This window comes from Rhea americana, unplaced genomic scaffold, assembly GCF_003343005.1.
Source record: "Rhea americana isolate MKP2758 unplaced genomic scaffold, rheAme1 scaffold_16, whole genome shotgun sequence".
NCBI classification, from domain to species: Eukaryota; Metazoa; Chordata; class Aves; order Rheiformes; family Rheidae; genus Rhea; species Rhea americana.
Genome location: NW_028185705.1, coordinates 7075759 through 7093488, shown reverse-complemented (window position 1 = coordinate 7093488; position 17730 = coordinate 7075759).

Sequence of the window (17730 nt, the reverse complement as noted above, 5' to 3'; positions counted from 1 at the left end):
AGGCAGCAATAGCAAACTGCCCAGGCTGCGAGCGAAACGGCCATGCTATATGATGCTCTATTTCTGCATCCAAAAGGAAACCTGACATTCAGCAGGTGTTCTGCTTTTTGGATAGTCTCATGGAGGGAGAAAGATTTTGAGGGGACACACACTACAGAAAAATGTCCTTTAAAAGGCACCTATTTTTCCATTTCAGCTCCATCACCAAAGTGCTTTTTTTGCTGTCAGCAGATCTTACTCAATTACGATTGYAGTGGCCAGTGCAGAGTGTGGGGTACGTTTCTTCCTCAATTATCTGTGTGTCCAACTGGCAGCAATYCCAAACACTAAGAAAAGCAGACAGTTGTTATTTTTCTGTTTTCACTTTTCCCTTAGAAATATTTCTTATTTGGCCTTGCAATGCTGAAAAAAAAATCTTATGATCTTTCATAAAGGAGCTAAATTTACTCTATTCTTTTATTTAGTGGAAATAGAAAAGCCAATCAGCTGACTGTAATTGTAAAATAGAGCCAAGAGAAGTTCACTTCAATGCTTGTTCCATAATACTTATATAATTCAGACCTGGAGACAAAAGCACTAAGGTCATGGATTAACCGTGGCTTAAAGTTGAAAATAGCCTGAGGAAGTAAGGATGACAAAATAATTACTAGTGGGCAAATCATATATTAAGGGGTATGGGAATTATTTAGTGTGTGACATTTAATCAAGCTAAATAGAAGAAATATAAAAGCAAATTCAACTTTTAAGGYCTCACAATTTCTGGTCAGTCTCTACAACAGGAGTAAATCTACAAAAAACTAGTTTTGAAATCACAACACATCAAAATATCAAAATAATTAGCTGATTTTGTCATAATTAAAAAGATTCTTGAAATACAGAGACAGTTCTCATCAGTAGGGATTTATATGTTTGCTTTCTTCAGTCAAGTTTTAAGACTAAAATCTGTGGCATTGAACTCGGGCACTAAGCAATTGAAAAATACACCGTGCAGAAACCCACCCCAAACGCTTGCCATAAACCGCACTCTTCTAGATAAAAGATCACAGTTCAGAGGTAAATCATTTGGGCAATTCACTTTGCTATAGCATCTGAGGTAAATCACATCAAAGCCTTCCTGTGCATACCCAAACAAATTAGTAAAAGTCAATAACAAAGCTCTGGTGGGGTCCGCACTTTCCAGTGCTGGAATTTCACGAGACACCTAGCAGTATTCGTTAGGATCATCTATTGCAAGAACTACAGCTGGTACAATAATAATTGCTATACCAAAGAAAATTGCACAAACTGTGAGAGTACAAAACGCGGGAAAATTTGTAAAGGAATACTATGACAAGAATGCCACGCAGTTGTTACCACAACAAATAAGAGGAGAAAATTAGATTTTTAAACAGGGGTAAATAGTTATTTGCCGGAGTAACAGCTCTGCACTGAAACTGTCCTTGGGAGCCAGTGGCATGTTCAGGACAGAGAACAGTTGAGCACATCCAAAGACGACAGCAACAATGACTTTTCAGTGCCTCCGTACTAGAAGAAATTACACTTGTGCACATAACCGTTGGGTGAAGAAACACGTGATGAGTGCATGAGCTAGCTCTGCTGCTGAGCAGACCTCTAGCCTTATTGCCCAGACCCCTCTCTGCAAGTGTCTCACAGACACATCTGTGGCTGTGGTCAGGACTTAATGTTAAGATGTTCATCCCAGCCTTAATTCACAGCTCATGCAGAGCAGAGAGTTTACAGTCCTTCTGGTTCTTCATGACATAGCATTAGTAATAGCAGAAATAAGACCACCTGGGATAACGCATCTTCTTTTACACAAGTATAGCCATATCAGTGAGTACAGGAATATAAAATGCTCTTGATTATTAGGAAAAGAAAAAACATATTTCAAATGTCAGAGGTGAATTTTGCACACCCTTATTCAAACCCCTGCACTCTTAATTTGGATGCAGTTTGAGACCTTTAGGAAATATCCACTGAGACCTTGGTTATTGCCAGCCTTTGGGTGTCCACAGCAGGAAAATGAGACATTGCAGAGGTTGCATGTATACATAGAGCAGTATCTCAGGCTCCTTCGCAGTGTTTACCAGTCCTTCGCTTGCCCCACAAAGAAGTAAACAGATTCTTACATATACGTAGTACAATTTAAAGACTGCTTTACTGGCTGCTCCTGATTCTCTGTTTCCTAGGAGCCGCATAATCCCATCTAGAGTTTTGACTGTTTCATACATGAAATCAGTGATTCAGTGCTGATCCTTCACCAGTGATGTGAAGGTATTAATACCTTTGGCATACAGCGCTCAGCTGAAGTCTGTACTGAAAGTGTTAAGGGCAGGATAATATTCCAGTCTGTTGAAGTAAAACATAAAGAACTACAGAATTTACTACAATTTAAGGCTTAACGTGAGATCGGCTGCCTGTCAATCCCAAACACCTCTCAATCAGCAAAAAATAACCCTTCATGAAAATAACAATTTATTTTCTGGGGAAAGTTCTTCTGGGGAAAATGGAGCCATGTATTATTCCTCTGCAAAYTGGAGGGAGGAGAAGCTTGAGCTCAGCTGAAAACTTATCCTGGGCTTCTGGCAAGTGCAGGCCAGAAGCGTGCGATTTGTACGGCTCACCAGACTGCTGTACTTCATGAATCCCAGATGACGTGCATGGGGATCTCTTTAAAAGGATGCAGGAAATTATAACTGTCATCAGCTAATGAAGAGGGGAGGGAAAGGAGAGAGTGGGTCCAAGCTCTGCCCCCGTTGTGGCATGCAAGAGGGGGGACCAGCTTGTCTTCAAGGAAATTGCTGCCTTGAGTCACCTGACTACAGGGTTAACATATTTCCTATCTTTATTTCAAATAAGGGGAGTCAACCCGACCTTTACTTTCAGATCTAAGAGAAGCCTTGAAAATGAGAACAGTGAAGCAGTCCAAATGCAAACACTGGCTACAGTAGACCTATTTATAAATAGTTTAGAAGAACACCATGAACTGCACAAGCGGAGAATTTTCTCCCCCCTCCCTTAGGTTTGCTGCCTCACTGAACATAGTGGCATGCTTGGATTTGCTTTGCAACATGCCAGGAGGCCTGTAGCAGAAAATGAAGATAAATCCAAACATCGGCCCTGATTCAGCCAMGCTGTGTCAGCTCCAGCCCTGCTGCAGTGTGTGAAAAGAGCCGTTCTGCAAAGCAAGTCACTTGTCCCAAACACCACCCTTAAACATAGTCCTTCAGACTTTGTTAGTGATCCTGCCTCCTGAGAACAGGCCCTCAGGGTCAGCCAGCACCCAAGTCAGACAGGGCTACCAACCAGAAAATCTGCCACCTGGTCAGCTGGCAGGGAGGTGAGCTACATCAGACAGGTTGGAGAGAGTCTCTGAGGCCATTCTTGTCCTTGTCTTCTAGCTTTCTCCAAGGCAAAAAGGTTTCTTCTTTATAGGGTTCATAAAGAATAAACAGACAAACAAATCAACTTGGCCAAGTGCAATAGTTCGCAACATTAAAGATTGAGAAAGCGAGAAAACGACCAAAAGAGCCAACGTGCAAACCCTTATGGGTTCTTGTAATAATTCAGCCTTACTGTAACCCTCAACTTGCCACACAAATCTCACAGATGCACAGCACAGATCCAGCACACTTCTGCTTGGTTGTTGCTTTTGGTTTTGAACCTTAGCATTACAAAGACTTGTCTGACCAGATGGCCAAGCATTGTTTTAAAGGATACAATAAGCAAAAACATACTATGGTCTTGCAAAGCTTTCCCCCAAATGGCTCAGAAAAGTAATCCAATAGATTAAATTTCCCTTTCTGAGAAGTGCCATCTAATGGCAAACTGGTGTTGATGTCACTGTGCAGACAATCCATTTATTAAAGTGCAAATGCTTGCTTAATAGAGATGGCTCAAGTGCTTAAAAAGACGTTTCAGAACAAGATAGCCCCCTCCAGCAACACTTTCAGGCCTTTTTATTCTTTCCTCTTGCAGTTCTAGGATTTTATGCTTTCATTTCATCCCTTTTCTACCTGTCCAGCACACATGCAAATCAAGGATCGAGGATCAAGGCAGATCCCAGACAAAATTAACCTTTGACCTTGCCAAAGCTAGAGCAGATCACAGAGGAAATCAGCTGGTTGTACTACCATCCAAATAGGACAAAACAGGGCATACCAATAATATAGCTATCTACAGACACCCTCCTTACTCCCATTCAAATGACTTCACAGGTGGCACTAGAGCTATGTGAGGACTAGAAGTCAATTAAAAGTGAACCTCAGGGAAGAAAAACGCACTTTTTTGGCACTTCATCAGAGAAGAAAATTAACCAACTTTTCTATTTTGCAGGTTATATAGAAGGTGGGTAAAATTTTAMCAATCCAGCCATGCTCAGTTACCTCTACCTTCTTTTTCCAGTCTCATTTATCCTGATGTCTCTATAACAAACTTCATGGGTGAATTCTGGAGCCAGGTGATGTCTTTGTATTTCATAGCCCTCAGTAGAGTTGCTTTCCATGAACTCATTTGGTTGCCCCTGAACTCAGAAGGCTCATAGAAAGCCAACTGTAAAAGGAATAAAAATGAGATTTCTTTGTTTCTTTGTTGTGGGTAATAATCACCAACAGGCTCCTCTCTCCAACTAGTTGCCCAAAGCATCCTACTGCATTTMACAGTGAATGATCTTGTACACAGACTTAGCTTGAAGGCTCATTTTGCTGCTGGCTGCATGACCTGCTCTTCTCCAGTGGCTATGGCTAAGCTGCATGAATTTCTCACAAGTCCTAAGAAGCAACACTCTTAAATTCAAGAAGAATAGGAAAAAAACATAAAGAGGAGTCCTGGGCCCACTGCATTGGTCAGGCATGGCAACCTCAACCTCAGACAACCTGCTGGTTAAAAGGTAGAGTCTTTAGAGGCTAAAGAGTGAAACTCAGGACCTCTGCAATGAGCTCCTACAGGGCCCCTGGAACACCCAGGGTGACAACGGAGGAGCTCTGAAAATGCTGTGCCTGCACCAAAATCCCTGATGTTACTGGTAAAGCATCCATTGAATTTGTGTGCTTTGGATTAGGCTGATTAGAGGAGCAGCTGGAAAGGTGAGTGTCTTTAATTAAATGGACAATAATTTATAATTTACATTGGATGCCTTGCTAAAGAATAAACTGTTTATTAATAATGGTTTTAAGGCTCAGTTCCTGTTTTTAGAAAAATTAATTTAAGTAAGCAGTTSCAGCTGAACTTCTGGTGGGAGGGAGCTTAATGGAAAGATTAAACAAGTTAAAAAAAATGACTCAGAATTTGTAAGTATTCATTTGCCATCTATAAGTTTTGAGGAGARCCTATCACTTGCAGTTCAAATGCTTTCATGGGCCACTACTAACAAATACAATCCTYCTTTGGAAGAGAATCAGGAAATCTCAGCAGGTTTCTCATTTCTTCTTTACATTATAAATATATTTTATACATATATGCACACACACATATATGCACGAGAAGTATATATATTTTTCTGTACTTCTGATGCAGAAAAGCTCAAGAGTGTTCCTCAATAAAGATGTGGGCAGCTGAAATAGTTTACCAGTTTGAACTGAGCATATGCTCTAGAATGCACTGCACACGAGAAGAAAGGGCCAGCAGTTAAATACTCTTTTTGTTGCTGAAGAAGGATCAGTTCCCTGCAATGCTTCATATTCCTTCTCTAATCATGGGTGGATGATTTAGTGCTAGACATTTGAGGGATTTGGGCTTGTAAAGATTTGGATGGAAGACCTATAGGAATTTCTGTAATGTCTGGTGCCAAGGGGAGCTGAACATCTGGGGAAAATTTTGAGAATTGCATTGTTTGCCTCTTTCTCTCCTAACTCACTTCAACAGACTTAGTTTTCTGTGCCTCACTCTTCCCATTTAGAAAATTTTTAAAACAATAATTTTCTCCTTCATAGAGAGATGGTCAGAGAGAGTAAGGGCATGAGTTCCTCTGATAAGCAAGTCCACTGAATAGAGAGGTTGAGGAAAAAATACCATAGCTTGGCCAGAATTGCTTCTCAGCTTTATCAGGCATGAATAACCTAGGAAATATTTTCCTGCAGAAATGCATGAAGAGGACATCAGAACCATTGTCCTTGTTCTGTTAGGTGATGCTACCTGAGGTCTATATGACATTTTTGCTTCATAAAGGAATCTTCTTTTATGTTTAACAAGCAAATGCTTGTGCAGAGGTRTAGGAGAGTTTCCAACCTGAAAGTGTGGAAGCTTTTCAGATCCAGCACCTTTTCCTAGCAATGATAGGCGTGCAGTTGGTAAGGATGGTCTACCAAAACCACAGAGGTGAAAAAACAGGAAGAGTGTTGCCAGCAGGTCAAGGGAGGTGATGGTTAAAAGGCAGAGTCTTTAGAGTTTAAAGAGTGAAACTCAGGACCTTGGCAATGAGCTCCAACAGGGCCCCAGGAACACCCAGGGTGACAAGGGAGGAGCTCTGGAAACGCTGTGCCTGCACCGAAACCTCATGTTACTGGTAAAGCATCCATTGAATTTCTGTGCTGCCACTCTACTCAGCCCTGGTGAGGCCTCATCTCGAGGACTGCATCCAGTTCTGGGCTCCCCAGGACAAGAGAGACATGGAACTACTGGAGAGAGTCCAGCGTAGGGCTACGAGGATGATTAGAGAAATGGAGCTATGGGGAAAGGCTGYGAGAGCTGGGCCTCTTCAGCCTGGGGAAGAGAAGGCTGAGGGGGGATCTTGTCAACCTGTGTAAGTACCTGAAGGGAGGGTGTCAAGGGGAYGGGGACAAACTCTTYTCAGYTGTCCCATGTGACAGGACAAGAGGCAATGGGCAGAAACTGAAGCACAGGAAGTTCTGCCTGAMCGTGAGGGGGAATTTCTTCCCTGTGGGAGTGATGGAGCACTGGACCAGGTTGCCCAGAGAGGTTGTGGAGTCTCCTTCTCCGGAAATATTCAAAGCCCGCCTGGATGCAACCCTGTCTAACATGCTCTAGGTGACCCTGCTGAGCAGGGAGGTTGGACTAGGTGATCTCCAGAGGTCCTTTCCAACCTTACCCATTCTGWGATTCTGTGAACAGGTCCTCATGTGTTTCCTGCCACACAATAAGCATGACATCTGGCAGAAGCTCACTGCTTTATCAGCATTCAAAGGACCTTTATGGGCCAAAACCTCCATATTGAAAGCATATATTCCAGTCAGTGTTCTGGGATCCTAGAGACATCAYGTCATGTCATAAATATTTGATAAGTTTGTGTTTTGTTCATGTAGAAGGGTCTGTCCCATACTTGACATTCTCAGATTGCCATCCTATCCRCTGCAAGAAAGCTTTCTGTGCCCTCCACCCTCAAGTTCCTTTTCCTTTCTGTGTTTAAGAACTATGAGTAAAGAAAATACTGGAAATGTATCTCCCAGGACAGTTGCACTAGGTTTAATGGGGGAAAAACAAAATCTTTGTATGTTGTTAATAAGAGCTGACACACAGATCTGAAGGTGAGGTTAACAAAGCATCTAAGAAGCAAATCTGTAAGCAACAGAAGCTTCAAAGGCTTGTTTCCCTTGGCTCCATGGCTCAGGTTGGGCTTGTCTCCGGTTAACAGTACACAAAGCCAAATTCGAGCATCTCCTATAGCAAGAGCAGTCTCTTCCGTTAGCATTCTCTGGGGTCTAATAATTTACTTGAGATTACGCAGCACCTTTTTTCTTGAGTTGGARCACAAATTTAATCTCTCTCTCCTTTCCTCAGTTCCTTAGTTTGGCATTGCTGACATTTCTACCTGCCTGCCAAATCCGAATGAAACCTAGCAACACATTCAGATGCAGAGTCTGACTGACAGTCTGATTATGGAAATCTGCTCCTTTGGAAACCAGGCTAAAAAACAAAACAAAAAACCTCCTCCACCACCAAAAAACCACTCACTGTTTAGTTGTAGTTTGACGTTTCCGCTCAGCTGTGTAATCTGATCTCATGATTTGCGAGGAGTTACAGAAATGAGCTCATGAACCRTTCCTGATTCACAGTGTGGGAACCCTGCTGAGTGCATTTACTAGTAGACTTGGTTGGAAGATTAAATAACAGGCATTTATTAGACTAATACACACAGATTAATGTTCCTGTAGGAAAGCTCAGCAATTTTTGATACCAGGCAAGAGACTGTGAAAGATCCTTTCCTCATGGATGTAGTACATGCAAAGAAGTAAATATACTTGCTGCATTAGAGTCACAACAGGCTTCTAAGTAATGTTTCAATGCGAAGGACCATGGAGAAATCCAGACACTGTCCATCTACTCTTCAGGATACACCTTGCTGTGTACCCTTGCAGGCCATTAAGTTGTGCTATCTGCTGAGCTCAAGGCAACAGGCAAAGCCAGGAAAGTCCAGCCTGCTGAAGTTTGACAAGAGTGGAGGATGCACTGGTTTGCTACTTAAATAAATAATTATTTAAATATTAAACTTTTTTGTTTGTTTGTTTTAAAGGAAAAGCACCAATTGAGGGAGAGGCCAGATTAATGCTGACTCTTTCTGGACTAACAACAGATATAACAACTGATCCAAAATACTTGTACACAGAAAGCATTGCTAGGTTTCCATGTGAACAGGTAAGGAATGGCTAAAGTAGTTACATGAAAAGCGATGCTATGCTATGCTATGCTACGATGCAATATTGAAAAGCAAAGAAAGGAGAAATTCCCACCTTGGCTGCCTCTCCACAGCAGAGATGGCTGTCTTGGCAAAGCTGAGAAGGAGAAGTAGCTAGGCTCACTCTGAATTAGCATCAGCAGTCTCCTGCAGGCTGTCCATCTTACTGTATTGTAAAGAAAGCCGCAAGACAGAGCAGCAGCTCGGGTAAGAGTTTGGGAAGTGACTCTGTTTTATCCAAATGGTGCTATTCTACTGCACTCTCAGATTTCAGCAGTTCATATAACGTTGCAAGGAATGGCAAGGGCCGCTCCTGTTCACTCCTGGCATTCGGGACCCCTGGTAAGATTAAAAAAAAAGGCCCTAGGTTTTCCTCTGAAGGTGACTGTCAAATTCTGCTTTCTGGACTATGTTCTGAACACTTAGTCCAACAGCAAAAGTCTTTGAACTAAGATATAATTCTGTCTTGAGTACTAGAAACCAAATAACTAAAATATGTATTATTTTATAATCCTTTCTCAGGGAGAATGAYGCCCTTGAGCTCCAGGAACTCTGTGTGTTTCTCTTTGCATACCCACTAGGAGAATATCTCATCTATCTAAATTTTACATATCTCCCACACCCAGTCTTCCACACTCCAGCTGTTCACCTAACTCCAGCCACTTTTTACTTCCAGAGCTGGAAGAATGTGTGATTGTGAGAATATCTTGAGAGACTGTAATCAGTGAGTGAAAATACCAAATAAAAGTTATTCAGCTATTGTTCTTTTAGCACCATGCTGGAGAGAACAAAATTCTGACCTTAGGCTATTTTATAAACTAAAAATTGCTGCATGTTTATGAGAGACATCTGCTGAAGTCGAAGGAAAGATTCTTATCTCCTTTAGAGTTTAGTACTTTAGGCTTTACAGTAGCTGAAACTTTTAGAATGACTTATGATGGAGGATGCCCAGTCTGTCACCAATAAAAGGTGCACTCYATTTCATGAAGTGCACATTCACTGCTTTCAAAAAAATCAGGAATCTTTAGCTTCAGCAGAAGCTACATGTAGTCAACAGATCAGGCACAAYGTGATATAAGCACCTTTTTTCCTTTGGAGAGGCCTTGTCCATGCAAGATCACCGTCTGCTATTGACTCAACACCATTACCAGCAAGAGCCTGACACAGATCCCTAGTTTTCCTTTGAACACCTTGATCCTTAACTGCAGACCTGAGTTTGCAAAAGGACTGGCAGTCATACCCTGTCTTCATGAATCTGAAGACCAATGTCTTCAACTTTGTAAAATCTGCTGGGTCTGAAGACCTCTAATGATCTGTGGTTTCAGAATATCTCATTTCCGACATATCCAGAGATTAGGTTGGAATATTATCTCAGTAACTGCACAGCACGAAACCTGAAAGCTGCTTAAAGCCTCACTGTCCTCTAAAACCAAGCTCAACTCTTCACAGAAAGGTTTCATTCCATTGTAAYAACATGTGCTTCCTTAAATAATCTAGTGCTCAAAACACTGATATGTTTTTAAAATGATCTAAAACATTTCATGTGTGAGGTTAGAAGTTACACAGAAAACTTCATATGGACCATCTGTGTTTGACCACTCAGTTAACATTCATTTCGTGAGTTCTGGGTCACAAAATTGTATTCGTTTCACAAACTGGCTAAAAGATCACTTGGATTTTATCCTGTTGGCTTAGATCTTGTATATCTTGTACAACTTCCTGGCTGTGTAGATGACATGTTGCAGCAGTAAGCACAGAACACTTGGAAGAATAAAACTGAGCAGTCTTTGGGCACTGGGACAGTTTTCAAAGGCCATTGCAAATGCACTCAATCCATCATTTGTTTTACATTACTCTAAAGCGTGTGTATTCCCTGGGAAATATAAGTAAATCTGGGGGCAGGAGGGAGGGTGAGGGAGGGAAAGCAAGCAAATGTAAATACTTGAAGTCAAAATTAATGTCAAAGAAATAGTTATTTGTGGTAAACAACTGTTCTCAGACTGAATATTAAATGTTTTCTATTTAAATATAAAAGAAAATGTTTTATGTAAGCATAGTTGACAAAGGGGAGTTTATTTCAAATAAACATCTATTTTTTCAATTAAAAAAATCACTCAGGCTGGTGAGTGAATAATGCCTCAACCATGTTTACACTGACTTAACTGTGGCTCTGCATGGCTGCTAGGATTTTGCATAGAAACTAAGCCTTTAGTATACATCAGAGCTTCAGAAGTTARACTGTCCTACTACACAATGCTGCTGCTAGAAGCTCTCCAGTCTATAAAGACCTGCCCACGCTTTCTCCTCCAAGATCCCCTTTTCTGCAAAACAGAGGCAAAAGTGGGAAACAGAGAGCAAAGCTGAGGTCAGCAACGCTAAATGCCATCCTATACTACCTGTGACTCCTTCTCTAACATCAGTGGGATAGAAAAGGAAGTAAGGAAGTATTCAGTTCACCCCTCTGCTCTTGGCTTGGATGACCTTTATGGTAAGAATTCCTGCCATTTCCTAGTTTTACACTATTGATCCTGTAACCCTCCCCACTTCTTTTCTTTCTTTTTTTTTTCCCTCCCTCTCCTGTCTCAGTTGGTGTTCCTCATAATCAGTTTGTTTCACATGGTTTTGTTCTTCCTTTAGTCCTTTCCCCACTGGGGAGACAAAGTTTTGGCTAGCTCTAAAAAGAAATGGAGTAGAAACAGTAGGCAGTACCAGGCTTAGGGAAAGAGCCTGGACAACAGGACAAGTATGGCTTGTTCCTCCGCACAGTCGTCCAGTTTCTAGAAAACTTGAGCCTGAGATTGTGTCTGAATCATCATTTTTAAGTCATTTGTGGGCCTATTTTTTCCACAGATTTGTGTATCTCCTTTTGATACCATTCACGATTTAGCTTCCTGAACTTCCCGGGGCAAGGAGGTCCACGACTGAATTGCACTTTTTTGGACAACAGTGCAGTAAAATGAACAATGCCAGGGACAGATGGCATTTTGGCTTTCCTCCCTGCTTCTCCTTAGTCCACTCACAGCTGCAAACATTCACGCAAAAGAGCTGCAAATCCAGTCTGCGCAAGTGCAGATGCCCTGTACTGAGCTTGCACGCGGAGAGCACATCAGAACTCTGTAATCCAGTACGTTAGTTCTGTCCACAGCGCTCTCCCGTTTTATTGGAAACATAAATCTCAGAATCGAGCTGGAAGATYGTCTAGCTCATCCCTTCGCTCTGAGGCAGGATCTGTTACAGCTACACCCTTCCCAGAAGATTTCTTACCTGATCTTAGACACCTCCAGCGATGGAGGTTCACACCCTCCAGAGGTAACCTATTTCCATTCTCAAATATCCTTGTAGTTACAAAGTTTACCCAGTTTCCCTCACTACACCTGAAGCCCAGTATTTCTCATAATGCGWTTCCTGTAATGATTTCTTATTCCCTTTCCTGCCTCTGGAACAAAAGGGGGTAAAACAAGAAAATGTAAACTGCAAGATGCCCAGGTAGGAGAGAAACTCTCCACTGGTTGGTGTTCAGAGTAGATGGATTCTCTTCTCAACTATGGCTGTGTTCACTGTCCCTCTCCATACCCACATCCCTATTAGTCTTTCAAGGTGGGCGGGAAGCAGAGACACCCCCCCCCACCCAGTTCCTTTGAGGTAGTGCTGATGAGCAGAAGTATATTTCTTGAGGCATTTGCAAGCAGAAATCCAAGCTTTCATTCCCTTGTTCCTTCCCTAACATGAGATGTACATTCAGTTCACCAGTAATGCAGAAAAACATCATGGAGCTAATGATGTGTAGTCAAATCTTTGCAAGACAAAACAGTGACAATGGATGCAATTCAAGTACTAGTAARAAAAACCTTGCTAGAACTAAATAGTTTCCAGATTAGAGAGTTTGGGGAACATTATCTTCAGAGAAGTGGGTTTCTGAATTGCTTTGATCAAATGAGTTTCAAAGGTGATTACAGACCCATAAGTGTTCCTCTAAGAAGCATCCTGTGGGATGAGGAAGACCAGAATTCAGGCAGAAGCTTTCTCCTGTACAAAAGCCTAGCCACCAACATTGTCAAGGGATCTGTTGCWCTCCATTGTGTCCATAATCTTCAAATTAAAGCTCCCTAAATCCACAATAGTCTAATAAGCCACAAGCCTGTAAAAACCCTTCAATTTTCCATCTTAATAATCCCTGGATTAAGAGTCCCTTTGCTGATACAATAGACAGAACTGATCTTCTCTGTTATGTCAATGACCCATGAATTATAGGGCTGTGTCTCAGATGGTTAGGTAATATTTCACTCCAGTCCTGGAGTCAGATTTTTCTAACAGGACAAATTTAAGACTCTGTTTTGGAGTAAAGACAGATTGTGACATTCTCATTTTAGGGGCTACTCTTCCTGTCTCTCTTGGGACTACCTGCACAMAGAAGTGCAAACCCTTTTTTCATCATACTGATCCATTTGTTTTTCAATAAATAGCCTAGTCATCTTTGATTTACAACTGTGCATTTAATATGTCATATGAGAGTTGAATAASACAGACATACAATTCCATAATTACTTAATCAACTGATGAAAAATCCTCCCTTTTTTGTAATAAGGTCTTAGAGTAACCTAGAATATTTTATATTGRTTTGTTGATAACACTTAACACATTTACATCACTTAATAACCCTTTATTATATCACCTACTATGAAGGATGTACAGCATCTACCACTGTCAAATCAGAGGGCAAAAAGAAGCAGAGKGAAGTCACTTCAGAAGAACTGCCTAAACCTGTCATCCGTAAAATGCTCATTGACTTTTCTGATCAGGAGCAAACAAGCCTTCTCAACAGCTGCATGATTTCACCTTTGCAAATACCGTGGTAGTTGGCAGCCTGGATTTTGGAAGGAAGTGCATCACCAGCTACTGGCATGGAAAAAAATGTGATGGGTAGGAACGGACAGATTTTCTCCATGGTATTTCCACTTGAGAGCATGGCCCCAATGGCACACCRTCTGCCAGAACAGAATGCTGATGTAATTTTATTTGGTTAGTTTTTTTAAGTATAAACCTACATATTGAATTTATAGCCACACAAATCACTGCACTTCGTTGCAAGGTTAGAGACAGGGAACGCCTATTAGTTTAGCCATCCATGTCTCCATCAAAGCCTAGCTGGTCAATACCATATCTTTTACAGCCTATTTTACTCCTATTACCTGGGACAGTCCAGACTCCTATTASCTGGGACATTTAAAAGTACACTGTCAGCTCAGATAGAAATGGGAAGAGACTACACTGCGCGTGTAGTCGGCTACTTACATCTCTGCTGCCGCATCTAGTAAAACACATTGAACTAGCTGTTAGTTTTTCTTTTGCCCTTGTTTAGAAGTTAGAGGAGATGATGCCTTTGGGCAAGTGAGGCTTGTGGCTCTGACTTTAAGGCCAGGATGATTCCCCAGAAGACAGGATCTGTTACTCGCTGAAGAAGAGTCTTTGCCGATTCTCTGGTTTCCCATACTTAGCCACTGAAGGCTACTTTTGTAAACCACCCTTAGCATCTATGAGTCTATTAGATAAAATAGTCTCAAAGTCTTCACTTGTTAGCATTGATTCTGGAGCTTCACTCCACCACTAAATCTTTCAGTGTCAGAATAAAGATCAGTGCAGACTCTCTAGACAATTAAAACTACAGTCAAAGTAACAGCGGCAGGAACCACTGCAGTGGCCATCGGAGGGTAAACAAATCTTTTCTGAGCAGCAGCAAGAGGGGGAAAGGAGCATGAAATGGTAACAGATGATGTGTTTTTACTGTTTGTGTAACAGTTACACAAACAAATGTCAAGCCAAAGTGAGTTTTGTGCTGCTGGCTACTCTATGTGACGTATTTCTACAGCAAAAACCTGACCGCAAATAACTGGATTCACCTTAGCTGGCTCTCTAGTTTTACAGCTATCAGTGTTTTGCCTCTTATTTCACCCTGGTGGAGATTTTCATGACTTTATTGTCCTTTAGAAGAAGATAAAACAAAGCTCTGAATTACCTCCGTATATATACAAATATACAGTGCTGCAGCTCGGATTTGTGAAACCGGATGTGTTGCAATAAATGGTAAAAAAAAGAAACTTGACCCATTTGCCCCATGGATAGCCACTAAAATTCAATCATTGGTACATTTCCCTCTGCAAACAGGTGTACTAACAAAAGCTCTATTGTCGTTAGCCAGCATATAGAATAAATAAAAGGAGTAAGCCCCCATTAGCCGATCCACACGTGATAGAAAGCACCGTGTTACCTCCTGCTACTGCCAGGACCCGCGTGATGAGTCTCTCCTGACTGTGACACAACATCAGTACTGTCTTCTGAATTCATCTCAGCCTTCACACCAACCTAACAGTATTTTTCCTGGTTGTCATGCTGAGAGCAATGTTTATCTTGTTAAGCTATGCATACAGAACAGACTGTTTTTCCATAATGGAATTATGTGTCAAGCATTGGAAGCTCCAGAGAACCACACTCTTGGGCCAGGCTCCCTGCTCAAGTGATGGAAGGACCTTATTGTAGCCTAGTAGGAATTTTACGTCATGGCTAAGTTCCCAGTGTCCAGCTTGACATCCTTGGGACCTTCCTACGATACAAATATTAATAGCATCTAATGCATCTTCTTATTCAGCCCTTATTAGCGGAATAATTTTTATTGTGAAAACTATAGCAACTTTTCAGGTAGAGAAAAGCTATTATTCTTTTTTATGGTAAAATGCTAAGCCCAAGAAGCAAGGACTGTGACACATATGCAACTGCCACACCAATACCTGAGCCTGTCATTCCTCTCATGTGCAACCATTGCAATTCCTAGAGCAGATGGGATTAAGAAACACTCCACTAACGCACTCCCCTAGCCAGGCTTGGGGATGTGGACTCCCCTAGTCCACCTGAGATGTGGGCAGAGGGATGCCTAAAGGACGCTCAGGATGACCCCAGGCCCGTCGTGCTGAAAGCACCGAGCACGCGCTTTGGGTCACAGGAGTGGTGTAGCTTTCACATCCCTCCATCCCCATGCCCCCAGCATCCTCCTTTGTGCTCTCAATATGCAGACAACTTGTTAGCAACTCCACAGGGGTCCCAGAAGCAATAAATGAATAGGAGCGGGGAGTGTACGATAACAGCAGTGCAGTTTTTTCTGTCTTCTAAACTTCTCCCCCAAAGTAACAGGAGGAGTGGCTCCACAGGAAAGGTCATGAATTTTTTTATTTCCCTGACCAGAGGGTGACTTTTGCCTGATCTAAGCTATATACATTGTTCCCTGTTACTAAGGCAACGGGCACCTCACATGCCAATAATACACAAACTAATACAACTCCACAGTTCGTTCTTTCTTTGCMGTGCAGCTTAATAAACAGCGCGGATGCTGCTAGCTGCCTCCTTCCTGCTGGGCTGAATGAGCACTTCAGGAAGTATTATCTCCCTTCCAGCACGGCTGCCGCGGCGCGTGCACAAAGCCGGGGCACTGAACTGGGGAGCTGGGGCAGTCTCCAAAGGCAAAGRGCTTTTGGAGATCTCCAGGGAGGAGTGGGAACGGCTGCAGGAGCACCACGGCCGAAGGGGAAGGGGAGAGCGGCAGGAGGAAGCCGGGGCTGGAGGAAAGATTTTCCCGCGAGCGTTCTGTAGTGCTGCTGGCTTCCTAAAAACAGCAAAGGATCCTTAAGGTTTGCACTTCGAAGGGGACATACCACTTATACATTCCTGTAGAAAAAACCCTTAGACACAAACTCTTCAATTCCAAGCTGTGCCTCCATCATCAGCKCCAAGAGCTAAAGCTAACTGGATTAAGGACTGCTTGCTAAACTCCACTTTGCCCCTCCTCCCCATATACCAGCCTCTTAGATACACATACCCAGTTATTAAGTGAACGTGCCAGGTCCCCACTGTTCTTGTGGTGAGAGTAGGGTTAAAATGCTCCACTGGTCTCTCTCTTAATCCCTCTCACATGATTCAGTCAACACTGGCAGGGGAGGAGGAGTGAGGAAGGTTTTGCATCCCTTGCTCCCCTGTTCCAGAAGTCAGGGAGAAGAAATAAATTAAATATTGCACTTGTGCTGGATACAACGGGAGCTGCTGAAGAGCAACAGGAACTACGAACCCCAAACGYACCCGCGGCAGCACGCTGCAGAGCTCCAGGGCTTGCAGCCTACACCAGCTGCAGCCTGGATGCTTGCTTTTTTCACTGCTATTTAAGCCTTGRAAAAGGAAAAAGCCAAGGAAAAACAAGTGGATATCTAAAATACAGGTTCCTGGGTAGCTGCTCTGGAGAACGTTTGTTCCCAAGGCAGTGAAAGTTGTGGCTACCGGGAGGTGGCACATGCACTTGCCCATACTGGCATTCCCATTCTGAACCGGGGTAGGAGCTGCTTTCAGTCCTTTAAAATAAATGCAGTGGGCTTCGTTAATCTCTAGGGCTACACTGAACCACCTGAGTTTCTCCCGTACTCATCTCTACGGAACTAGACACATCCTTCGTCAGCAGGAACCAGGCAAGAGTGGGGGCAAAGGTGGACATGAACAAGTCAGAGCATGTTAGTGAAGCTGGACGTTTTCTAGAGAAGAGGTGAGCACAGATCATGGCTAGCTCTCTTGCTTGAAGACATTTCCTTGAAACACTGGGAACCTTTTCACAGATGCTGAAGAGACTCGAGACAGAGGAAATACGGCTATCCACCTCTAATCCCTTGAAGAAAGAAGCAAGCTAAGCCATGGCTGCGCAGAGGCAAAGCCTTGTGCTGCAGCATTAGTTCAGTGATGGGGAGGCGATCACTGTGCTATAACAGGAAGAAGAGCCACCAGGAAAGAGGTGTGCTTGCACTGTGCTGCATGCCCTCCTTCCCAGTGGACCTGATAGGCCGATGAACTATCTACAGAATTCCTTTTTTAAGTGTAATTGCTCTATTAAAGTAGCTGAACAAGAGGTCCCCTCTTTCTAAGGGCCAGAGAGAGCCCAAGATGAGCAGCACACAACCTTACAGTATCCTAACAGTAGCCTCAGAGAAACAAATCCAGAAACCAAAGGGATTCAGAAGCTAATCGCTGATCCTTACTTTTTTCTGTTCTTTTTTTTTTTTTTTTTTTTTTTTTTT